Below are 23,491 nucleotides of genomic sequence, written 5' to 3' on the forward strand. Positions count from 1 at the left end.
CGTGTTCGAGCGAGCGCAGGGACTCTTCATCGAGAGTCTTCGTCCTTCTTCGAGTACGGAACTTTAATCCCCCGTTTCGTTTCTTGGGAGGGAAACGCGGAGGGATCTCGAACGAGATGGGAGGGGTGAGATCCTTATGATTAATTCAGCGCATTATCGCGGCGAACTATTAGAAGAATAGATTTAAATAACGAAATAGTTCTGCTTACACGATTCTCTACTTTGCCGGCCCGAACCTCCGCCCCTCCCTTCTCCCGTCTTGGTTAAAATACAGTCGGAAATTGAGTTTGACGGTTACCGGGCGAAGGCCTAATGCAACCCCCTCGGAGAGAACGTTTCTGCCTTGCAAATTGTATTTTTAAAGAGTCCCCTCCCCTCCTTCTATTTATCTATTTCGCCTCATTCTTCGAGCAATTATTTGCCCGGCCACTCGACGCGCTTCTCTTTGAAGGATCTCGTTTGGGGGAGGATTCGTCGGTATCCTGATATTCGCGAGAACGTTGCCTCCTTTCTCTCTCTCTCTCTCTCTCTGTGTCTGTCTCTCCCGAGAGATGAAAACTCGCGTCAAAACGTGGAACCTCTGAATCCTCTCCGTTAACCACACGAGAGGAATGGAGGGGATTAACAGGAACGGTCGAGCGGGGAAAGGAACAAAAGGGGAGCGAAAGCGAGAAGTAGCATCCAGAGTTCCGAATGCAAATGAATTGATCGATGAGTCGCGCGTAGCCGGACGACTGATGGAACGAGGGCACGAGTTGCGTGGCGAATCGACGAGGATCCTCGATGAAAGGCTGGGGACGCGTGTTGGAGAGCGGTCGGATGGCCGATGGAAAACTTCCGGCGGGCGGAAGAAGGGTCGTGAGGAAGGGAGAGAGGGAGGAGGATAATCAATGACCGGGCCGATGGGGCGATTATTTTCATCACGGCGACGCGACGAGGGATGAAAGGGAAAGGGGATTTTTGGAAGGCGAGCGCGATCCGGAAGAACGTTTCGAAGGGTTTACTTGGTCGGAATTTTCGATCGGCGAGGGAGGAGGCCGACACGCAGGGCAAAGAGCAGGAACGGAGCTGCTGGAGACTTGCCAGCCGACCGACCAACCGACGGGAACGGTCCAGATATTCACACGCGATCGTTTCGCAACGCGAGCAAGGAGGAAGGCGGGACAGGGAGGGAGGGAGAGGGCGAGAGGAAAGAAGGTAAAGCCTTCCTCCTCTCCGCGTTGTTCCTTCCCTTGCCCCGCTCGTTCCAAGCGGAACAAAGCTAGCGTGAACTCCTCCGTTCGCGAGATGGAACTCGGCTTAAAGTTCGGATCAATGCTCGGAGCAATTGCTCGGGAGTTTAAGCGGAGGGCTTGCCTTATCGGCGAGTGATTTTCGTTCGGGGAACGATACGAGCGAGGCTGGTTCAATCGAACGTCCGATACCGACCACCGGATCCCAATGTTCCGGGTAAACGGAGCTGTGTGAGAAAAACGAGCGGCGATTATAATTGAACGATACTATACTCTTTAATCTGGCCTGTGAATTCCACGCAAGAATCTGTTTCCCCCTGAAACGAGAGCGTATCGTAGAAAGAAACCTAGATACCTACGTGAAAATCGATCTGCGTTGCGACAGCGGTCCTTTATGGTGACGGTGAAATTGCTACTCCCGTCTGCGCACGTTAGAAACGAATGAAGGAATTATGCTTGAACTCGACTCTCGAGAGGAATAAATTAACATAAATTAACAACTCTTATATATATTCGTCACCGAAAATGGTGACTTCTTTTTTTTTTTTTTTTTTTTATTTTTCCAACGAGCACTCGTCGGTGGTATCGTAACGAACGAGCAATAATCGTTAGCGGAAGGAAGCGTGCACGGATAAAGTAGCGTAGTATTATTGCGAACAATGTACGTAACCTAACGTAACTCGCTCGAAGCGAATACGTTCGAGGCAAACGCAATTCGTTCGAAGAAGCGATCCCGTTTCTCTCAGAAACACGTTTCTAATTGTAACGGTGGGATTAGCGGGAGAACGTGCAGGATTAATTGCTTCAAGTCGAACAATTCTCCTTTCTCCATAGGATGAACACGAAAGACGTCTTTTCGAAGATCCTGTCTCTCTCTCTCTTCAAAATCTTCGATCGAGATATCGCGAAGAATAATTCCCTTCATATCTCAGCTCGGGCCGTTGATCGTAAATCGAGAGGAAAACGTCGCGCGGAAAAAGAGAGAAAGGAGAGAGAGAGAGAGAGAGAGAGAGAGAAGGTCATCGAAACTTTGGAGAACCGCTGAAAATGGCCGAGAAACCATCTGCTCCAATTCAAAGCTCTGTCACGCGTCGCATTTTTCCTCGTAGATTCGTACATTTTATTTATCTCTTCCTCCCCCGTCACAGCTATCCTCTTATCGTTTCATCCCCTCCGATTCCACGCATCGAACGTTGACGAACTTCGTTGAAATACGACGAGTGAAGGGGAAATCTTTGAGAATCATCTTTCCTCTTTCCCCTCGAGGAAAACCTTTCGGACGATAAACAAAGTACAGAGTTGTTTCAACGGGTATGCGAGGGAAGAAAGATTCGAGAAGGAATGAGAGAACGGAAGATACGAGATGAAACGTCGTCGTGCGGTTGCATTGTTCAGATCCGTAACCGTCCGTAAATGCACTGGCATTTATTATTTCGCGTTCGTTTGTTCTTTCATCCAACTCTTTTTTTCTTTATCTTTTTCCAGAGATATCTTGACAGACTTCTACCCTTTTTTTCCCATTCTTCTCGCGAACGGCCCGTTACAGGAACGATTCAATTTGTGGAAAAAAAAAAAAATAATTTCGATTAATTTAATCTATTACTGGAACAATGGAATAAATGTGTATAAAGTTGAATAAAGAAACAATTGTATAAAGAAAGTATTTTAAGAAATATGTTAAAATATCCTCCTATCTTGTAATAAGAATATTATCGATTCATCGAATTTAACCGGCCACGCGAGAATGGACACGGATTAATAATGAAATCTGTCTACGGGACGGTTAGGCGATTCGAAACGTCATTGACGGGTGACGTCGATTCGACGTCGAAGAAATTCGCCACGAAGATGTCCTCCGCGTCGATCGAATTACCGGACATCGTCGAGGTAACACGTGCAATTGAATAATTATCGTGGACTCTGTAAAGATGTCACGTTCCCCGAGAACGGAATTGTCAGACGGTGATGCTCGATTATCGTGTGAATTTCAGCTCGATTCCTCCTGGAAATTTTCCTCGTTTCTCGCCCATTTCGTGATTTTTATATCCCCCTCCCGGTCTCTCGTGAACGAGATATCTCCTTTAAAGAAAGAAAAAAAAAGAAAAAAAAGAGGAGAGGGAATTTTTAAGAGATTTCGAAAATTCGGAGAGAAAAATTTGTTCAGAGATAAATTTATAACAGAGGCATAGAACGTTGGGTTCAACAACTTGGTAATTAGTAGGGGGGAAAGAAAAAAAATTATCATAAGCGTACTACGCTGCATTAAAATTCATCATTGCTGGGAAGGGATTCTGAAAATACGAGCAACAACCGAGTGGATGCGGTCTTTTGGATTTTTTGAAAAATGCACGTTGGTAAAATTTCGGTGGGCAATTCTTCGCCCTGCTCATTTCTCTAAATCGTAGCCGTGCCCATAGGCACGAAGAGGGGTTTATTATGCTCGTCCCGGTGATTATTCGCCTGATGGATGTCAATTAAACACGGAAACGTGGCCGGCATTCCACCGGCTCGATCGACGGTGAACAATTTCGCCGTGCTTTTTTCCACCCCGCGCCATTGAATTATGTTGACGGTATCTCTGTACACGGTAATGGCATCGTTCCTTTTATCGCGTATCATTAGCCTCCCCCACTCGCTTGTTAAATAAATTACGAACGACGCTTGTCCCTACACGTGTATCCTCGTGCTCATTTTTTTTATTGTCGAGTGATGAATGATTGAACGCGTGCACGATGACACGAGCACGTACGATGGCGAATCTAACGAATTTTTCATGCAGAGTATCCCTGTTTACTGGGAGGTCGCTTCAATAATATCTTCTTCGTATCTAATCATATTAAATACATTTATAGCGGAAGAGGAAACTGCTCTCGAAAACTTCTTTTTTTTTTCTTCTCCTCTTCCTCTTCTTCTCTTTACATTTTATTATTATTAGAAATACATCCCTGTATAATTCTCTCTTAGCCGAACTCTTCGCCGCCCGTTTAAACTTGATTTATACGATAAATGCGCGGAGAGCGAGATAATTTGTTCCTTCGAATTCGGCTTGGTTGAAAGCCGAAGCGAAGGATATTGGCGGAGATCGTAAAGAATTCGAAACGAAACCCTTGCCAGCTGGGCTTTTTATCCATTGCGGAGAGGAAGCAGATAAGTAAGGGATGTAAAGGCGAAAGAAGAGAGGGAAGGTAGCCGGGTAGATATCCGGAGTTAATCATACTCTTTTATTAGAGTAATTTGAGGATCTAATTATTATATGGAAATTTCCTTTTTCCCGCGGTGGCCTTTCGTACAATTTTTCTTTTAGAAGTTCCGAACTACCCCCGGAGCAATCTACTTTCCCTTCCCCTCGCTCCCACCCAACCGTGCCCCGTTTGCCTCGCACGCCGCCGCTTCGTCAGAGAGCAAAGGACCGTGGCCCGGCCATCTCGCCTCCCTTTATGTCGAATGCTTTAAAACTTGCCCGTCCAACGAGCAACTTTTGTCTTCTCCCTCAGAAATTAACCCTCCTCCTCCTCGTTTCGTATCCATCCACCCGCCCACTCGATGGACATTAGCGCGATGCTCGTTTATGCTTCGTTATCGCGATAAGAAGAAACTACGCTCCACGCCACCGATGTAATTATATTTTCGAAAACTGATATCTCGGAGGTGTTATCCGTGAGAGAGATCCGCTTCCTGGAATACGTTTCATCATTCATGAGGGAGGCCGTGGAAATATTCATACGCGTCGTTCGTCTCGGGGTAGCGGTAGTACGAACGCGAAATAGAATTTTAAAAACCATCGTTTCTTATTCCCCCTTTGCACAAACGTTTACACAAACTTGCTCGTGGGTTATTAATCATCACGATGGAAAATACGATCGAGTTAAGAGACAAGATTCCGACGAGAGGACGAGGGGAGGAGGGCGATATCAACCGTGAACCGAAAGAAAGGGAGATCTCCGCCGCGCCGGATTCGGATTGCGGGGAACCGGTTTGTATTTTCAAGGGGGAGTAATTTGATAATGGAAAAGGTTGGTAGATTCTCCTTCCCTGTGTCTCCTTACCCTTCGGCTTTTTAAGAAATTATATGCCCTCCAGGATCGCTCGATCCTCTCCTTTCTAGCCAGCCTTTTCGTTTCGAATCCATCGTCCTCCAACGTCGTCTTCGCCGTTTCGTCGCGTCTCGAGTGTTCCGCGGAGAAGTGTATCACGGATAGACCAGACGAGCGGATCTTGGTAGAAGAAAAAGGAAGAACGTTCCTCCATCGCACTCTACTTTTTCAACGTTCCTTTTCCCACGAAGAGGAGGGGCTCGATCGTGTAATTTATTCGGGGAGAAAAACCTCGGTCCTTCCCCCCCTCCCTTTCCTATTCTCGCTGGATTAAAAGACCCGTTTCGCGAGAACGTCATTTCGCGATAATTAAGAAGAGGCGAGAAATCTCGTTGAAAAACAATCTTTGCTCCGTTCCATCCTCGAACGAGCCGCAATTCAGGGGAAAAAACGCTACGTAAAAACGTCCTTTCATCCACGTTCCAGTTATTACACGTTCGAGTTTATTTATTCGAAGGGATATTGCGTTCTCTGCATACAGAAAAAACGCCCTCGCGTGTAACGGATAAATAGGAACGCGTCCTGCGCATTCGACCATTTAAGCGTTTCGCCCCCCTTTCCACGAACAAAACGGCCGTTTTGACACCGTTTCCCAAACAGAGAAAACGGACGGATTGAAAATATCTTCGGTTGAATCGAATAAGGAGGAGAAATGAGGAGGCGGTGGAAGCGAAAGAGGCGAGGCGTTTTCTGAGAGAGGATGTACTCGGTTATAGAGTGGATATTCTAATTTAAATCCGAGCCGAAGAAGAAACTGTATATTCGAGGTGAGACGAGGGTGAAGCGGTCGTTGATGAAGAGATAGGGAATAGAGGGAAGCAAGTTCTTCGGTTCCGAATCTTCTTATCCTCCAGGAAGAGGTAACGTTGCAAATTGCTCGCGTTACAGATCACCGCCAAGTTTATCTTATTTACGAGTTCGCGCGAAATACTTGTTGTATCTCTCTATCGTCGAGAAATTATTTCGCTATCATATCGAAACCATCGAAAGCAGGTTTCCTTTTTTTTTTCGCGCGATCGAATCTTGGCCAGCGTCACACTTTCGAAATTACGAAGGGATTTTGCGTCGGTTCAGGCGTCGGTCGGCCGATAAATTTTTGCGAGAACAAACAACTCTGGACGGAAGGAGGGTTCGAGCTCCGCTCGCTAGTCGAATTCTCCGGTCAAAGGGAATAATTGGATTCGAAATCAGATGCGATGTCAGTCGGAGATGAGGAATGATGCGACGTCGGAGTTAACGTTTCCCCGGACGAGATAAGCCCCGACACGCAACAATTACGCAAATGGACTGATCGCGAGAATAAATTCCACCTTGATGTTACGAAACGTTGCGTTACATTCTTCGTTACCTGCCGAGACCTGCTTCGTATACTGGTTCACGTGTACACACACACACACACACGGTTTATTACGAGTTTCGCGTATATACATATACATGTATATATACGTAGCCGAATTTATTATTCAAACGATTGCAGGCGAGGCTGCGTGAAACGTATTTATCGTTAAGAGGAAGGGTAATCAACGTTTCAACGAACCAGTATTTCACCTACGTACGTACATACGGGGGAGAATCATTTGCCGCGAAACGGTTCGTCTTTCGGCCAATCTTCGATTGGCGAAACGAGCGACCCAACCCGAGCCGACATCGACCACCCGGGACGGACAGGCGCGTAACGAGCAGCCCATTAATAACCGGGCCGATCGTAAACCAATTAACCGACGTCGTGTCCGAAGGCGCGGAATCGGGGTGCAGTTGGAGAGATAATGGCACAGGGGAGGGAGTCTGGGTGGAAAAACGAGGATGGGAGGGGGCAGGTTTCTTCCGGTCTGGAAGGAGAGTAGCACCGACTGCTATAGAAGAAGGAGAGGGAATCGGGTAGCGTGAATGACTAGAGGCTAGAATTGAGGGGGGTGGGGGAGGAGAAAAGAGAGAAAAGTTGGGAGAAGATAATATAAGGGGAGATATAAGGGGAAAGGACGAGGAGGAAATGGGGCGAGGGAAACCGAGCGGAAATGGCGAGAGGACGGGAAAAGAAGGCGGAAAATGAGCAGCTCGGGAAGAGGAGGAGGAGGAGGAGAGAGAGAGAGAGAGAGAGAGAGTAGAGGCAAAGGACAAGAGAGCGATCCGGTTTCGAGACGGATGGAAGCAAGGTTGGACGATGGAAGCGGGTTCGAGACGGGGATGAGATTCGTAGGGACGCGCAGCGGTTCGGTTGACGTGATGCGTTGCATTATTCATTTCTGGCCGGGGCAACGTGCAACCGCCTCAACCCTGTTTCCGGCCACGCAACCACCATCGCCATTGCGAGAGAGGTTTTGGATCGGTTTCGATACCGCGCGAAGCCAACTCCGCCGGACAACGTCCACTAGCTCCGTCCCCTGTTGGTCGCTTATCAGCTGCGATTAATCCAGCATCGAGTTATCGCGTCCTCGAGACGCAACGACGAAATCGCGTTCCCGAGATCGGATAATTCCCAGATCGAATTGGAATATCGTGCGAAGAATAGAAAACTCTTCCATTCGTTTACCAAGCTTCTGATTAAAGTTCTCTAGTAAGATATACGTACGTTTGAAAAGTGCAACGTAGTGGCCAGTAAAACCGTTGACGCATCACGTTGACGCGTATCCTTATCAATTACTCCAGCATCGACGGCAAGTTCGAGTTATCGCGTCCTCGAAACGTAACGATGAAATCGTGTTCGGATACGTAGTTTGAAGAATACGAAAAGCCTTCCATTCGTCTATTAAGCTTCTAATTAAAGTTCTCTATAATAAAATATAGGTAGTTTGAAAAGTGCAACGTAGTGGACGGAGCCATTGATGCTACGTTTGCATATCAAGCATCATCAAGACGATGAAATCGTGACGTACGAATCGTAATTCGATTCTCTAATAAGATACAGTTAGTTCGAAAAATGCAACGTATTTGACGTGGTTATCGTTATCAATTAATCCAGCATCGTGGACACATAACGAAATGTTTAAGGATCGTATCAGATTAGTAGAAAAGTCTGCCAACCGAGCTTCTAATTCGGCTGCCTAGTAAAATATACGTAGTTTGAAAAGTGCAACGTGGCGGACGTGAAGCCAGTGAAACGGTCGGTGCGCCACGTTGTCCGTGCTCGAAACCAAGCGTATCGTTTGCGTTAGCAGCCTCGAGACCGCATTGCAAACGACCTTGGTCCCGCGGGGATAGAATATAACGGTGGACGAAGCCGTCCACCAGCGACGTGACGAACAACGAGAGGAGAGGCCAGCTCTTTCGAGACGAGGGGGCGTGTCCATGATTTTCCACGTACAAAGGAGAACGAGAGTCCGTTTCGCGGTGATTCGATGGATGACGGCCGGTTTCGTTAAAGGGCGACACCGACTGATCAATTTCGATGCTCGATCGGACGTGCGTGGAGCGCGCACAACGCAATCTCGTTCGTGATCTCGTTCGAGGACACCTGAATTTTACCGGCGGTCGATCCCGTAACCGATCCCCAATGAAACGAATGAGAATCCTCTCGGTGGAGCTAGATCGATAATGCTCTCCCTCCCCTCCCTCCCCCCCTTCGATCTGCAATTAGCTCGCGCCAAAACAGCCCGGTTGCGAGCCGTGATGGTCGTCGATCGTTCCACGCTCGACGTACGCGTGGGCGTGGTTGGTGTTCCGCACACAAAGGAAATGAAAATCCTCTTTGTCCGGGGGAGGGTAGAGTTTCATCGAAACATCGGCCCACATCGGTTCGAGGCGGAAAGAGGCGCTCTCTCTCTCTCTCTCTCTCTCTCTCTCGGTGTACAACCGATATCGTTGGATATTAGCCAGAGGATTTGGAACGTTCCCTCGTGTGTCGAGGAGAAATGTCAAGGTGCGTGGCCAAATGTTACCGCCCCTCGACCTTTTCCACTCGAGAGTGGAAACTTTTCCTCTTCGATTCTCCACGGATCGTTGCACGCCACGCTCTTTTACGCTACCTTTTACGCGTGCGTGTACGCGGTGCACGAGTAACGCCAAGTTTCTATGACGCGAAAGAGAGAAATCCGTAATTCGAGCAGGAGGAGGAGGAGGAGGAGGAGGAAGTGAAAATTCTTGCGAGACGGGAAAGTGGCGGTGAAAGTTGGCGTGGTATCGAGATAGGTGTTGGATTCGTTTCGAAGGTGATAACCGGAAACGGAAAGGTCATCGCGCGGGGGAGCTCGTTTTACGAAGGGAGCGCAGACGTTGCATGAGTCTCGACCGTAATATGGGCCGCTTAATGCAGACTAATCGTTGTTCCGGTGAAACCGAGGCGGTAATTGCGAGAACGATGCAAAAACTCTTCCGGCGATTTCACGAATGACGCATTGTACCGTTTAAAAGTTCACGCCTTTTCCCTCTCTCTCTGTCTCTCTGTCTATTATTTCTTCTATTCCGACGAATCGCGAAAGAGAGCCGGGGGGAACGATAATTGCGACGTTTCGATATTCCGTCGCGATTTGATACAGTTTAACGAATCGGGTCTCGTTCTAGGTTTTAGGTATTTTAAATAAGAGACGTTTAGATAATGCAAAGCCAATGCATAAGCCCTTTGAAAATAGAAGAGAAATGGGGAAACTATCCGGGTACTCGAGTTATCGACCAATTCAACCGATTCCCTGGTTCGATGGGGACCCGTAAAGTTACATTGGTTGCAAATGGATCCCAGTACAGGGACGCGGGAATTCCACGCGAATTTGCATCGAAATTTTCAGAGATCGCATCTTCCGTTTCTCATTCTCCCTGTCCCTTTCCCCTCTTTGTTTCTAACGCTTCCATCGAAAATTTCCATCGAGAATTCGAGAACGAATTTGAGGAGGGAATCTTGATCGAGGTTAACTTTTGTCTCGTCGCGTAAGTTAAATCTCGGTACCATCCGAGAACGAAGTCACTCGGAGGTATAAGAAAAACGAGAAATAAGGATATCCAATTAAAGAGCTGGTGGAAAAGTTTCACGATTGTTTGGTCTCGCAAACTAAATGCAAACGAGCCGACGAGATTTACTCTTTCTTGACATTTAGAAGGATCTCGGTGATATTATTTCTGTCCTCGAATATTAAAAAAAAAAAAAAAAAAAAGAAAGAAAAAACCCACGAGAAACGTATGAAAAGTTTAGTCTTGAAAAAGAAGAAGAAGAAGAAGAAGAAGAAGATCTTGAAATTTTGTCGAAATTTAGTCGCTCGCGTTTCGAGGTAACAAATTGGAGGAATTCACTTTGTAGGAATTCGACGAAACGTATGGAAGTTTTTCCTCGGGAAACGCGATGGAACGATGTTCGCGACGGTGATTCGCGCAGTGTTCACGCGATTCTACTCGATTCATAAATGTTTAGCATCAGGAGTGGCAGAAGCAGTTGGAGTCGGATGTCTAGTCGCGAAGTGGGAAAGAGCGCGTAAATAATGGATCGCCGGGGAAACCGAGAAAAGGAATTCTCTCCTCTCGCAAAATTTACGGAGTTACACAGCTGGTGAACCACTTTCGCTGCATGAATAAACGCTACGTTTAAAATGGTTCGCTCGTTGCACGGTTTGCGGGAAACAACGAAAACGAATTCGTTGCCTCCGTCGTTACGTCATCAACGTCTCACGGCTATCTCCTAATGACTTTTCCGAGGAAAAACGACTCGAGGTTTTTTTTTCCTTTTTTTCCTTTTTGCTTTCCCAACTTTTAACGACACGGTGGTTTTCTGCTCGAAGGGGGAGGTCGATACGTCGACTCGTCACGTTTGCAAAACGTAGGTTTATCGAGAGTCAAACGACGCGTGAATAAAATTATGCCTAGGGAAGCGTCGAGCGTTGAGATGATCGTAAAATTCAGCAACAGAAGCTGTACTCGGCCCGTCGAGGAGGAATGAAATCTTTAAAAATACGATATCCAAAGTTTTATGCAAAGTTTTATGCATGAATCCACAGAGGAGATGAATGAACTCGAAATTTGCCAACTACGTCATTTTCACATATATAATTTGCATTTTTATCCTTAAATCATATCGTAATGTATCGATACTTTTTACTCGTGATTCGACCTCATATTTTACTTCGTATCTCGACTATCAAGATCGTTCGTTCCACCATATGTTTTTCGAAGGAAAATTTTCGTAGATTCGAAAAAAAAGAAAAAAAATATCCGTCGAAAACGATTTTTAAATTTATCCAATCGAGAACGCAAAACAAATCCGAACTACCGGCTTTAAAACTCGATATGAGAGAAAATTGGTAATCGGAGCCCTCGGAAGTAACCAACGTTTCGTTTCATTCTGCGGCACGGGCCGGGAGGGGAAAGGAGGAGAGAGGCGGCATTTCGAACGTTGCATGCCCGTTGAAAGACAGAGCGGAAGCATTACGGTATAATGCCGAAAATTTAACGAGGGGCCGAGTGAAGGAGTGTGCGGTTTAGCGGCTTATTTGAGGAAAGTCGCCATTTTTCAGCTGGCGATTCATTATCTTAGTAACCGGACCACTTTCCGGTCCGGAGGCCGCGTTTATATATCGTAGCATGCCCTGTGCTCACATGTTAAATCGCTCCTTTTATTCACCGGGCCGGGAACGTGAGTCGTCGTAGTTTGTCTCGCGGAATCGAGCCACGGTCTACCGGCCACGAATATCCACCGCTCCGGCTCACCTCTCACCCCCATTCCATTCCGTTCCGTTCCGTTCCGCTAAGACGATTACTTCACTAATCGCGCTTTACTTTCAACGATCCGCCTCCTGATACTACGCCATTTTCCCTTAATACCTGAATCGCTTTGTTTCAGACCGGCCAATCAAAATATACCGTAAAATCACCGTCTCCGTTTCGTTCGTTTTTTCCCCTTCCTTCTTCTTTTTCTTTCTTTTTCTCCCTCGATCGGAAATCGTCGAACAAAAATATCGAAGCGAAAAGTGGGTCGCTCGGTGGTGCGAATCGAGCTTGATTTCTACGTTCAAAGGGAGAGGGACAAACTTTGATCCGATAATTAATAGCGCGTAAAATTGCTTTACGCGTGGAATATGAGAATTGGGCGAAAATGTGGGAATTTCGTCCGAGCCGATTTATCGGGCTGAATCCGGTCTTGGCCGGATCGAATCGAAGGTAAATCGGTTGGCGCTGGTGGGCGCGTAATGGGCATAGTTGAGAAAATAATGAATCCAGCCAGGTAGCGGGACCCGTTATAAACGTGTCCGTTATAAATTACGAAGCGAAGTTTAGAGATTAGCCCGAAGTGGTGGCGCGACCGATGACTTATTACGCTTCGCTCCGGGGGTGGGATTTTGCGCGAGGAGGGAGTAACAGGTGAACGTCGATCAAACGGGTAATAACTCGAGTCAGGGGAGGGAGTTTAGTTTCCCAATTCGAAAGGAGTCGACGATGTTGAACGATCCGCGACCAGTTTGTTCGCGTCACGTTTGATCCGCGCGTTCGACGTACGGATCGTTTCCGACGTACAAGGCGACATTTCCGTTTCTGGGACGCTGGTTAATTGCCGATCGATTGGAACGAATTGGCGCCGTCTGGTTAATGCCTCGATTAAAAGGGCAAGGATGGCGAAAAGGGACGGGGGAGATCCGCAGCAACGATTTCCACACACGTTGCAGGATCGATCTTTCGCACACACGTTTCTTGCACGTACACGTGTGTCGCTGCCAACACGCAAATAATCGGAGGAGAGAGGGAGAGAGAGAGAGAGAGAGTCAACTTCCGTGTTTCGTTTATTTCTTACTTTGCACCCTGGCCACCCCATTAATCCACCCCTGTTCGACCGTACACCTCTTTCTTCGCGTCGCTTCCGTTCATTTGCATGTATCGGTTCTTCCCACTCGATACTCCTCCTCTCCGATTTGCCCGTTCACCCCTCGCCCCGAGAGCTCTTCTGCTCGCAGCAGTTTTAATTTCGTGTCGTCGCGGTGTCGAACGAAACTGTATTGTCGTTGCGCCGAACCGACCGAATAATTCTCTCTTCGTTCTTTCTCTCGCTTTTTCTTCGCTTTCGTGCACACGTGCACGCGTTTCCTTCCCATCCGATATGAACCCATATCGGATAATTGCATAAATTTCTCGGTTCCCCCGTCGAACGTGAAACGTCAGAAGCTTTCTGATCCTCGGCGGAGGAGAAAGATAACGCAGGGTAGGGCGTGCATACGCAATGGATTCGAGTACGGGTTTTGAGTAATTGGTTTTCCAGGAAAAAACAATTTTGTCTGCCGATAGAAAGAAGGCAGAACGCGACAAAGGTAACGGCCAAGCGTCACGAGACGCTTAAAAAAAAGGAGGAAAGAAAGAAAAGAAAATTCGCTCCTTGTTACCGCCGCTTTCTAGATTGCTCCCCGATTTTCCTCCTCCTCCTCCTCGTCCGAGTAACGAACGGTATGCTAATTCGAGATCACGAACGATACTCGAACACCACACACTTTCGACAATCGCGTGCTAGCCAATCGCTTGTCTCGAAGGTATGCTGAAGAAATATTTCTTTTCCTTTTTTTTTCTTTTAGAAATTTACATCGTTTCACCGCTCACCTGATGTTAATCCAAAGAACAAACTTATGATTTTCTTACGTTTTTCGATTGAAATAAAAAGAAAAAGAAAAAGATAAATAAATAAAACGGGAAGAAATGGAATACCCGGACAATTAGCCGGAGGATTAATGAAAGTTGGGAACGTTGGAAAGTTTCCGGTTCGGTTGGCGATGATTTATTCGCAAAGTGATTTCACTAATCGCGGCATCGATCGGAGGAGGAGGAGGAGGAGGAAGGTGATCACAGGCTTCCGTAAGTGTAGTTCCGGGATTGGCTGGTGAACTCTGGCTAACTTCAATCTCCGCGAGAGGTCGGGGATAAGCGGAATGTAAGTTCCGTGCGACGGTAACAGCCGGGATTCCGCCGCGCGGAATTTCCATACCATCCGTCTCTTACCATTTTTGGTAAACCAAGGATGGGACGCAATACCTAATAACGTGAAAATCGTGGAAACAAGTTTTTGGCCAAGTTCCAAAAAGAACCAGGTTCCAAAGTGGCGAGTCGCGTGACGTAGCTCGGATATTAAACCGCCCCTTCGAGGCAGGGGTTGTTCGCGTGTCGCCTCCAAATTTGACGTTTCAATCCCTCTCCCGAACAACGAAGTGAGTGAACGGAGCGGAAAACGGAATGGAAGGGAAAGGAAAAGCGTGGCGAAAGGAGCAACGCGATTATTTCTGAAGGGAGGAACGCGAGCGAGAAAAGGGAAAGCGTGCGTGGTTGTTCATATTCGGTATATATATATATATCAACTCGATAAGTAGGGCGAAAGCGAGCGAGCAGCTTCATTTTCGGTGAACCTGAACTTTATTTCGGTACGGAGATTGCGGACGACAGTTATACGGTCAAAATGAGATTGCCGCCCGTTTCGCTCGAGTTGAAGTTTCGACTCCTGTTCCCATCCGTGATTCCGTTCTCTCCCTTCCATCGATCGAATTTTCCTTCGATCTTGCTGTTCGCGTTTCAAATTTTGAAACGTATGTATACGTATGTTCGCGTGAACATACTTTTTTTCTCGAGTCGTGAGAGAAGAAGTTTGTTTTTCCCGATCGTTTCGTACGAAAAACGACAGGAAGAAAATAGTTTGTGTATACGATTGCGTAAAACAGGAGTTATTACCAGCGATGAAAATAACAATTTTTTCCCGATAAAGTGTCGTCAAAAATATGAAACGTGGAAACGGTTTCACAACGGTGTTAGATATCCTGGCATATGTCGTCGCGAGGAAGGTAACATCCTTTTCAGGGTTGAATTCAATTGGTCGCCAGGGACCCGACCTCGATTCGAGGAGGCGTTCTCACACATTTACCTCCACGTATTTTCGAAGCGTGAGCCCTTTCACAGGTTGACAGAATGCTCGAATGCGTCCAAGAAACGAGCAAACCGAGCAAACATCTCCATCCACGGTCGATCAAATTGGCTAATCAAGTGTCATTCTAGAAGATCGTCCGCAAGTTTGTCCATTTTCCCCTGAGGGGAAGGTTTCTTTCTCAACCCTCGAGGTGAGACGTATCTACCATTTCCCTCACCGGTATAGGATATCGGATCGGCGGCGAGAAATTTACAAATAGTTCTGGCTGATGTTTACACCCTGTAGAGGATGAAATTCTCGCACGGTTCGAAATTCGATAGCCGCAAACCTGCGGCTGGAAGATTTGTAGCAATTGCGAGCACCTGTACCGATTTGCGAACCGACTCTCTCTCTCTCTCTCTCTCTCTCTCTCTCTCTCTCTCTCTCTCTCTTCATGCTTTTTCCTTCCATCGTGTTCGCCATGTTGGATGAGGTAGTATCGATTCCTCGAAAGCTCTGATTTTTAACCGAATATTCGCGAGAGAGACTCGAAGATTCTCAAAGTTAAAGTGCGTCGATCATCGTCTTTCGTATCTCGGTTGATCGATCGATGTTCAATTTCGAAAAAAAAAGGGGGAATATTTTTTCTCGAATTTCCAATTTGTGTCGCAATGTACGAGAAATTCGAACAGCGAGACAGCAATTGCGACCCATTGTTGTCCACTCGGAGCGAGATGGAAGTGGCGAATGGAAAAACGCCATTCAGAGGTTAAGTCTAAAGTGGAGGAGGCGAGGAGAGAGAGAGAGAGAGAGTCGGCGATGTTTTAGTTATTTGGGTCGCGAATAGTTGCGCGATTCGTTGGTATCAAAGGATGAACGAAAGAAAGGAAGGAATAAAGGGGAGAGGAGGGAAGGCGAAGGGGAGGAGACGTTTCTTCGAGCTGACAATAACGCCGGGAAGACAAGTAGTGTAGTAATCTCGAGAAAGAGAAATTTTATTTTCCCCGACGGAACGATCGCTCCCTTTTGACTCTATCCGTTTCGAACTCGTCGCTCGAGTCATCCGTCGACTATGACCCACTTCCGCCAATACGCTTTATTTATTCGATTCCTTCATCGAGAGATATATGCATACATATATATATAAAGAAAAATAAAAGACGCGTAAAAATTCAAACTCGTTACTCCACACTTCGTAATTCAGTTGCTCGCTCGTAATCCTATTCTCAAGGACGACAAAGAGGAGTCGAGATTGAAAATCGCAGATTAATTTCCTTCTGTGAGATTCAAGATTCGATTAAATTTTCAGATCGAATGAAAATTCCACGAGATTCGATAAGAGATAAGGTGATGTTGAAAGCTTCTCGATCACGTTCGTAAAACCACGTTCGTGAAACCACGCAATACGAGGCTGGCTGCGTGAATCGGAGTGAAATAATTTTGCGGCCGCGCGACAGTGAATAAAGTCGACGATATATCCGACGTTGAACCGGTTGCGCGCGGCGACGTGCACGTTCATTAACTCGATCGTCGGTGTCGGAAGCTTTGATTACGAGTGGCTCGCGGTGCAATTTCCGCGGCTGGAAATCGTGTCAAGTTCGATTCGGGTTGAGTCGCGAGACTACAAAGAGACGACGACGACGACGCGAAGGAGGAGGAGGAGGAGGAAAGGGAGAAAAAAAGGAGAAGAGGGTAGGAATGGGTTGGCGATGGGGAGGGAACGATGGAACGGCTTTTCTGGCAAGATACAAAGAGACATTTTATTTGCCCCGTCGTGGAGGGACGCAATCTCTCTTGCTCGTCATGCCATCTTCCTTCCATCGGTGCCTTTCTCAACCGCTTTCCACCTTCCTCGAGCAACTGTTCCACTTACTCTTTGCAACTGACGCGGAGGATCGTTTTCGCCGCTTTATTCCTCCATTTACAGTAAGATACCTCTCCCGTTGTGAAACCTCTGTGACGCGAGATATCCCTTCTACGTTGTTTTTCCTCTCTTTTCTTCTTTTCTTCCATTCGCTCTAATTATGTATCGCGCGACCTACCGTTATCTCTTAACGTGAGCGGAGGGCGCGCGATAAGATAAAAGAAGAAAAAAAAAACACTTGGAGTTATTTACGCTTCTGGCATTGTAAAAAAAAAAAAGAAGTGGAACATAGCCCTTTAACGTAGCCAACGCCAGCTTCGAAATCTCGACTTGCACCGTTTTCCTATCGGCCGACTTCCCGGCACCGGGTCTGCAAGACGGTACTTCTTGTTACAAGTGTTCTTCTTGTTTCGAACTTCCTGTTCAAGCACACTTCTTATAGATACTTCCTACGTCCAAGTATATATATATATATATATAGCGTTTCGCGATCGTGACAGGCGTAAGGGAACGATTCTTAATGAATTGTCGTTCTATTGATCGTCGTATTAATCGCTAGGACACTCGATTACATTCGAATGGAAAGCAACGCGTTCAAAATAATACGAATCGGCGCAAAAACAAAATATATCGTAGGCGTCGTACGAAGATTCGGCGCGTCTGGGAGGAGGGGAAGGTGTCGGTCGTTATCCGGAGGAATAATCGTGGCTCGTTAGGCATCACTGAGATTTCGCGCTATTTCTTCTCTCTCCCTCTCTTTATTCCTCGCCACGGCCCGCCTCCCTCTGTCCCTCTATTATTTCTCCCTTTCTCTTTCTCTCTCTTTCTACCCCATACGCTGGCCGTAGTCTGTCATGCATATGAATGAAACGATTTCGCCACGAGTTGAAAAAACTGCAGCGCTGTTAAACGACTGCCGTTTATTCATGGCCCGGCTCGGTGAACACCGGATTCCGATGCAGTAAACCACGATAATTCCCGTCTGCTTTGTGCGTCTGAGAAGAATGGATTTCCACCAGTATCTCGCCCTTTTTCTCTCTCTCTCTCTTTCCCTCGAAACGAGACGCCTCTCCCGCATTACCGCGTCAAAATAACGCGAGTAAAACGGTATCGCGATTTATTTAACGAATACATGAATTGATCGGAAACGAGAGGGAAGAGAGAATAGATTTGTTTCGAAGCTATCCATATATCGATTATACTTTTGATAATCGATCGATCGATCGATTAAAATTCGCGGCAAAATTCCGTAAGATGGTAGCCAGGAATCTTTTCTGTTATTTTTTTTTTTTTTTTTCGTTATCGACGCGACGGTCCATTTGATTTAATCGAATACTCGACGCGGCCGGGCTTTGAGAAAAAAAGCGGAGAGGCGAGGAAAAGCGAGAATAGTGGCGAAAGGAAACAAAAACTCGACTCGCGAGGCGAGGTAAAAAAGAGAGAGGTCGAATTTGAAACCGCGTGCCGCTACTGCACACAATGCCCCCGTGTTCGCGCATCCTTTTTCTCTTATTGTCGCGCGTCGTCGCTGTTCCGAGTCGTAAACGCAGAGACAAAGTGCATCGATTCGGGTCGCGCACATGCGACCTCGTAAACGCGGATAAGTAAGGGAAAACGCGAGCTACGCCTTCCTTTTTAGTTTTCTCGTTGTTTACGCGCAACGACCCGCTGAAATTCATTCCCTCGAATCGAAACATCATTCTTTTAAATTACGTTCTAATCTCTTAAGCTGCCTGTTGAGCAACTCTTCGTCCAACAATTCGATCGATCGAAATTTCAAGTTTCGACATTGCGTTCGATATTTCAACGACCAGATCGAAACTTGTTCTCCTTTACGGATAATTCCAAATTCTTATCTCATCTTCCAAAATTGTATCACTTCTTGATTTCGAACACTGTTCATCGATGCGTCGATGTTTTTAACCCATGAATCGAACCATGTAATCGAAAACGAGAGTTTTTCTCGTTCCCTTCTTGCAAAACGCGAAACGACAGAGAGCGCGGAACAAATAAGATGAAGTTTCGACCTCGAAGAGTCGGAGGCTTCCCGCCCCTTCCGCGGGTCCCACGAGCATCGACAAAAGGCGAAAACATTTATTCGATTTCGAATAAATGGCCCAGAGTCGGCGTGGCCCTTTGAAGATTAACGAGACCGGCCTAGAAACCGGTCCCCACACCCCCTTCGATCGGGCTCCTTTCTTCGGCGTTCGCGCGTTCCAGGGACCGAATTCGAACCATTTCCCTGGAAAACGTAGTTATCTTCGCGCGTCGATAGAGAAAGAGAGGCGAAGGGAGGACGTTGAGCGCCCCTATTCAGAGAAATAAAATGGGGAGAAACGGGGAAAACAAAGGTACAGCTCGTGCGAGATGGAGTAACAAAAGCGGCGATCGTTATCAGATCCCTTCCCCCTCCCCCGCCCCACACGTTTCCCTTCGTCTTTATACCACTTTCTTCTCTCGTCGTTTACTCTCTCTCTCTCTCTCTCTCTCTCTCTCTCGGTCGATCCTCCACGTGTTCCCTGCGTCGGCTGTCTCTCGGTTAATTTTTGCGTGAAACGAACCTTGAAAGTCGACGAGCACCTCGTGCTTTCCCACGACGTCACAAACAGCGGCGTTTGCAATTTCAACGAGAGCAGTCAGCTGAAGTCCAAACAACAAGCGTTGGCTATCATTTCGGGAATGTAAACTCGGCTTCAGGTTTATCTTGTTCCCAAGTTATAATCGTGTTGATGTTTTCGATCATTCTTTCCGCAGCTTTCATTGTTGCAATTGCATGTAATAGTTACATGGGATTGTATCGAAAAGTTTGAATGAATACGCTCGGTTAATAATCGAAAAGTTATGAATTATTCGTTCGAGAACAATACGTTTTTAATTTTTTTTTTTTCTTTTTTCCTTCTCCCCTTCCCCCAAAATCGACGACGATAACGAGGATACGCGACGATTAAATTTTGAAAAAGTTTCGTTATTCGTTACGAAATCGAAAATTTCGCGACGAATGAATGGTCGAGAAATTGCACAAGTTTTTTTGACCGAGGTGTCTCGATTGAGATGGAAATTAGACGTGAATGAACGAAGTAGTAACCTGTCGTTATCGCGTTACAAAACGAGATTTTTACAAAACGAGTTCTTTTTTCCCGTGAAATTCGACGGTTTGAAGCTGAAAATACCGGATGGTTGCGCGTTCGGGCAAAACGCCTTTTCTTTCTCCGAGGGAATCATTTTCGAATTCGCGAGACGCTCGTAAAAATGTAAACCGTCGTTCGGTTGAAAGGGAACGTTTTAAGTTACGACTCGCACGAAACAATATAAATTTGAAAAGCGGGTCGTGCAAAATGGCGAAATGTTTGATCCTTTTTTTTCGATCGCGTGTGTAATCCCCGAAATGACAGAATACATGGAAAAGAAGGGGGAAGGAAAAAGGATATAAGGCTCTTTCGGAGACGAGGGTAGAAACGGGGACATCGATGTCACGGAGGAACGTATGACGCGAAGAATTTTTCAAAGGTTGGAGATATCGCTTGTGTGCCTGGCGCAGACTCGCTTTGGCGAAATTTGATTTAACTTCCAGCAGAAAAATCTGGTTGAGAAATCACAGGAAACCGTTCCGTTCCGCGGAACCTTTTACGCCCCGGTCTTAAAGGGGCTCGACTTTTCGAGCGGCCCAAATAATCGGCCACCGCCAAAGACCGTCAAGGACACTGAACCACTTCGCTTATACCACTTGCCGCTTCTTCTCTCCCCCCTCCCTACGTACGTATCTACGTTTCATAAAAGTTTGAAACGGAAAAAACCTATAAAAAGTTCCATCTATCTTCCTAACCAAGGGGGAGGAAAAGGGAGGGAGGGGGAGAGAGAGTAAAGAAAGGAGAAAAGAAAAATCCGTCGCGTGGAACAAAGGCTCTAAAAGTAGAATTAATTTCTAGCGGGATTCCAAAAGCGAAAATCCATGTCTGCGATTATAATGGAACCGGGTTATCGATCGTCTCCTCGTCCCAGTAGCGCCTAATTTCACGATGTCTTCTCGAAATTCGCGTCGAGCGATAAAAGATAGAGGAAGAAAGTTCGATTCATCGATGATGATGGCGATGGTGAAATACACGCGAAGCTTGGAAGCGCGCAAGTTTGCTTGGGGAAGAAATCATGGGGGATGAGGTAGTTTTCCGGCGGGAAACGAGCCGTCGAGGAATCCACACTCGGCATGGACTCGAGAAATATTCATTTTAATGGTTGATATAACGCGGATATTGGTTACCGTTGAAACGCTACGTGTCCGGAATTCCGCGCCGGTATCACGCGCCGTGCGGAATATACGATATAAAAGGCGAGTGCCGAGCGCAGGTATTTGAAATCGGGAACCGGAGTGAACCGGTGGAAAGGGAGGGGGGAGAGTACGTTCCTCACCTATCGTCCCCGCGTTTACCTGTCGAATATTACTGAATTTTCCACGGCCACGGCGATTAACACACGGGGGTTAACAAAAAGAGGGGTCCCTTTTCCGTCTTTCGATACGATCCTGCGCTCCTCTTCGCTCGCGTAACTTTTACGCGGTTCGATCGAACTCGATCCAATTCACCGGGAATGAGGGATAACTTTTAAATCAATTTAGATAGTCTTCGATATTAAGCAATACTTTTATATTTTAATAGACGTATCTTTCGACGCAAGTTAAAACTCCGTTGAACGCTATTAAAATTCAAGAAAACTTTGGATCGTTATAATTACGAAGATAGCGACTAATGGTTAATAAACGAGAGATCGTTGCAACTTTTAAAATGCTTTTCTCGTGGATTTCTCGATACGACTTTCTTGAAATATGTCGTCGTGTAAAGAAAAGAGTAATTCTTTTTTAATCGTTTTAATCGCTGTCTCTAAACGTTCCTCTTGCTCAATTTTCTCTCGCACCTCGTCTCACTGATCCAATTTCAGACAAGTGATATTCCCTGGAGAGATGTGATACGCATTTCCAAGGAAAAAAATGCAGATAATCGAGTTGCAAACCCATTCGAATTCAGTAGTATCATAAATACTACTGAATATTTTGAATTCTGTATTATTCTCGGCAACCGATTGAAAAATGATACGGTTTCCTCCACATTCTGAATGAGTTTCGAAAATATTTTGTTTCCGCTCACGTTTCTTACGTATGAAAATTCCAAATCCGACTTTGTATAAATTCGAATGGTCCGTTGTCGCGATTTAAAGCGTACAGAGATTTAAATTTATCTCGTTTCATGCTCAAGCAAATCACAAAAAAAAAAAAAAAAAAAAAAAAAAAAAAGAAGAAGAAGGTCATCGAAGCATCTCCCCTGGGAGAAAGAATCTACGGGAGAAAAATATTGAATTTATTTTTTTTTCGAAGCAGTTCGTTTCAACCACGGGAAACTTCTTATTCAAATGGAGTCGCGGTTCGTGCATTGAATGCAAATGATCGAGACATAACGCGATAGGGGTCTCGTTTTCCCTTTTTCTCCCACCTTCCTCTCGTTTTTCTCTGTCTTTCGGGGCAGATGCGCGCGCGCGTGCAAAACTTGGAGCCAAGTTATGCGGGGCGAAGTTTTAACGAGAACTCCCATGATTCCGGCGCCTATGGGACGACCGGAAAAGTTAGCTTTTGACGCGGTAGGTAACACGTGACGAATTCAAATCAGCCGTAAATACTTGGTGCAAACACTTCGCGACGAGTAAAGAAACTCGGGCCTGAAATAAAGCGTTGGGAAGCTGCGACGTCAACCCTCTCTCTCTCTCTCTCTCTCTCTTCCCTTCTCCTCTCCTCCACTCGATCCATTTCCCCTCCTCTCGCTCTTTTGTTTCGACCGTTATGCGAACTGTGTACAAACTCGGCCAACTTTCAAGGGGAACCGGTTCAATAAACACAAATTACCAGACACTCGAGGCGAGGAACGAACGAGAGAAAAGAACACCCATTGCGCGCCAGTTGTGGGAAAAGGATCGATTAATTTTCCTCCCACGCGAGAGACACGAGAGGAGACGGAAAAACGGGTGTTTCGGGGGGAGGGAAACGTTTCGAGATAATTCTTCTAACTGCTAGGAATTTTTAGTTTCCATCGGGATTCGAAGCGAGACACTCGTCGAGCAACTCGTAGCGAATTCCCAACAGCCGCGGGACTCCTTCTGCGCGCACAAGTCCTACTGCTCGCGCTAAAAGCGATCCAGAAGAAAAGTTTCCTTCATTTTTAACAAGGGGGGAAACAGAGGAAGCGCATTCCAAAGTTGGAAACGCTGACTTGGTCCTCCGCCGAACAAGCGTCGCCGTTCCTTTCTTCGAGAGGGAGGGACGATTTATCGACGGGCGGGCTTCTCGAACGCGCGGTAACTCGATCGTAACGACGAACGAAAAGATCGAAAAACGTTTCGATAACGGCCGGTGTACAATTTCGATGGTCTTTCGGCCGGGAGTTTGCCGGATTATATCGAACGACCATGTAAATTGCTTTGACATTACGCCGGAAATTTAACCCCCTCCTCCCTCCCGCTGGCTCGCAAGTTTATCCAA

At 46.5% G+C, this 23,491-nt stretch overlaps 1 protein-coding gene across 1 annotated transcript in view; it reads right to left on the reverse strand.

Moving 5' to 3' along the window:
- LOC122719985 (tyrosine-protein phosphatase 99A-like) overlaps positions 1 to 23,491 on the reverse strand; it is a 330,852-nt gene that overhangs the window by 189,706 nt on the left and 117,655 nt on the right. The window lies entirely within an intron of this gene.

The sequence above is a fragment of the Apis laboriosa genome, unplaced genomic scaffold, assembly GCF_014066325.1.
Source record: "Apis laboriosa isolate Shangri-la unplaced genomic scaffold, ASM1406632v1 scaffold11_cov152, whole genome shotgun sequence".
Classification (NCBI taxonomy): Eukaryota; Metazoa; Arthropoda; class Insecta; order Hymenoptera; family Apidae; genus Apis; species Apis laboriosa.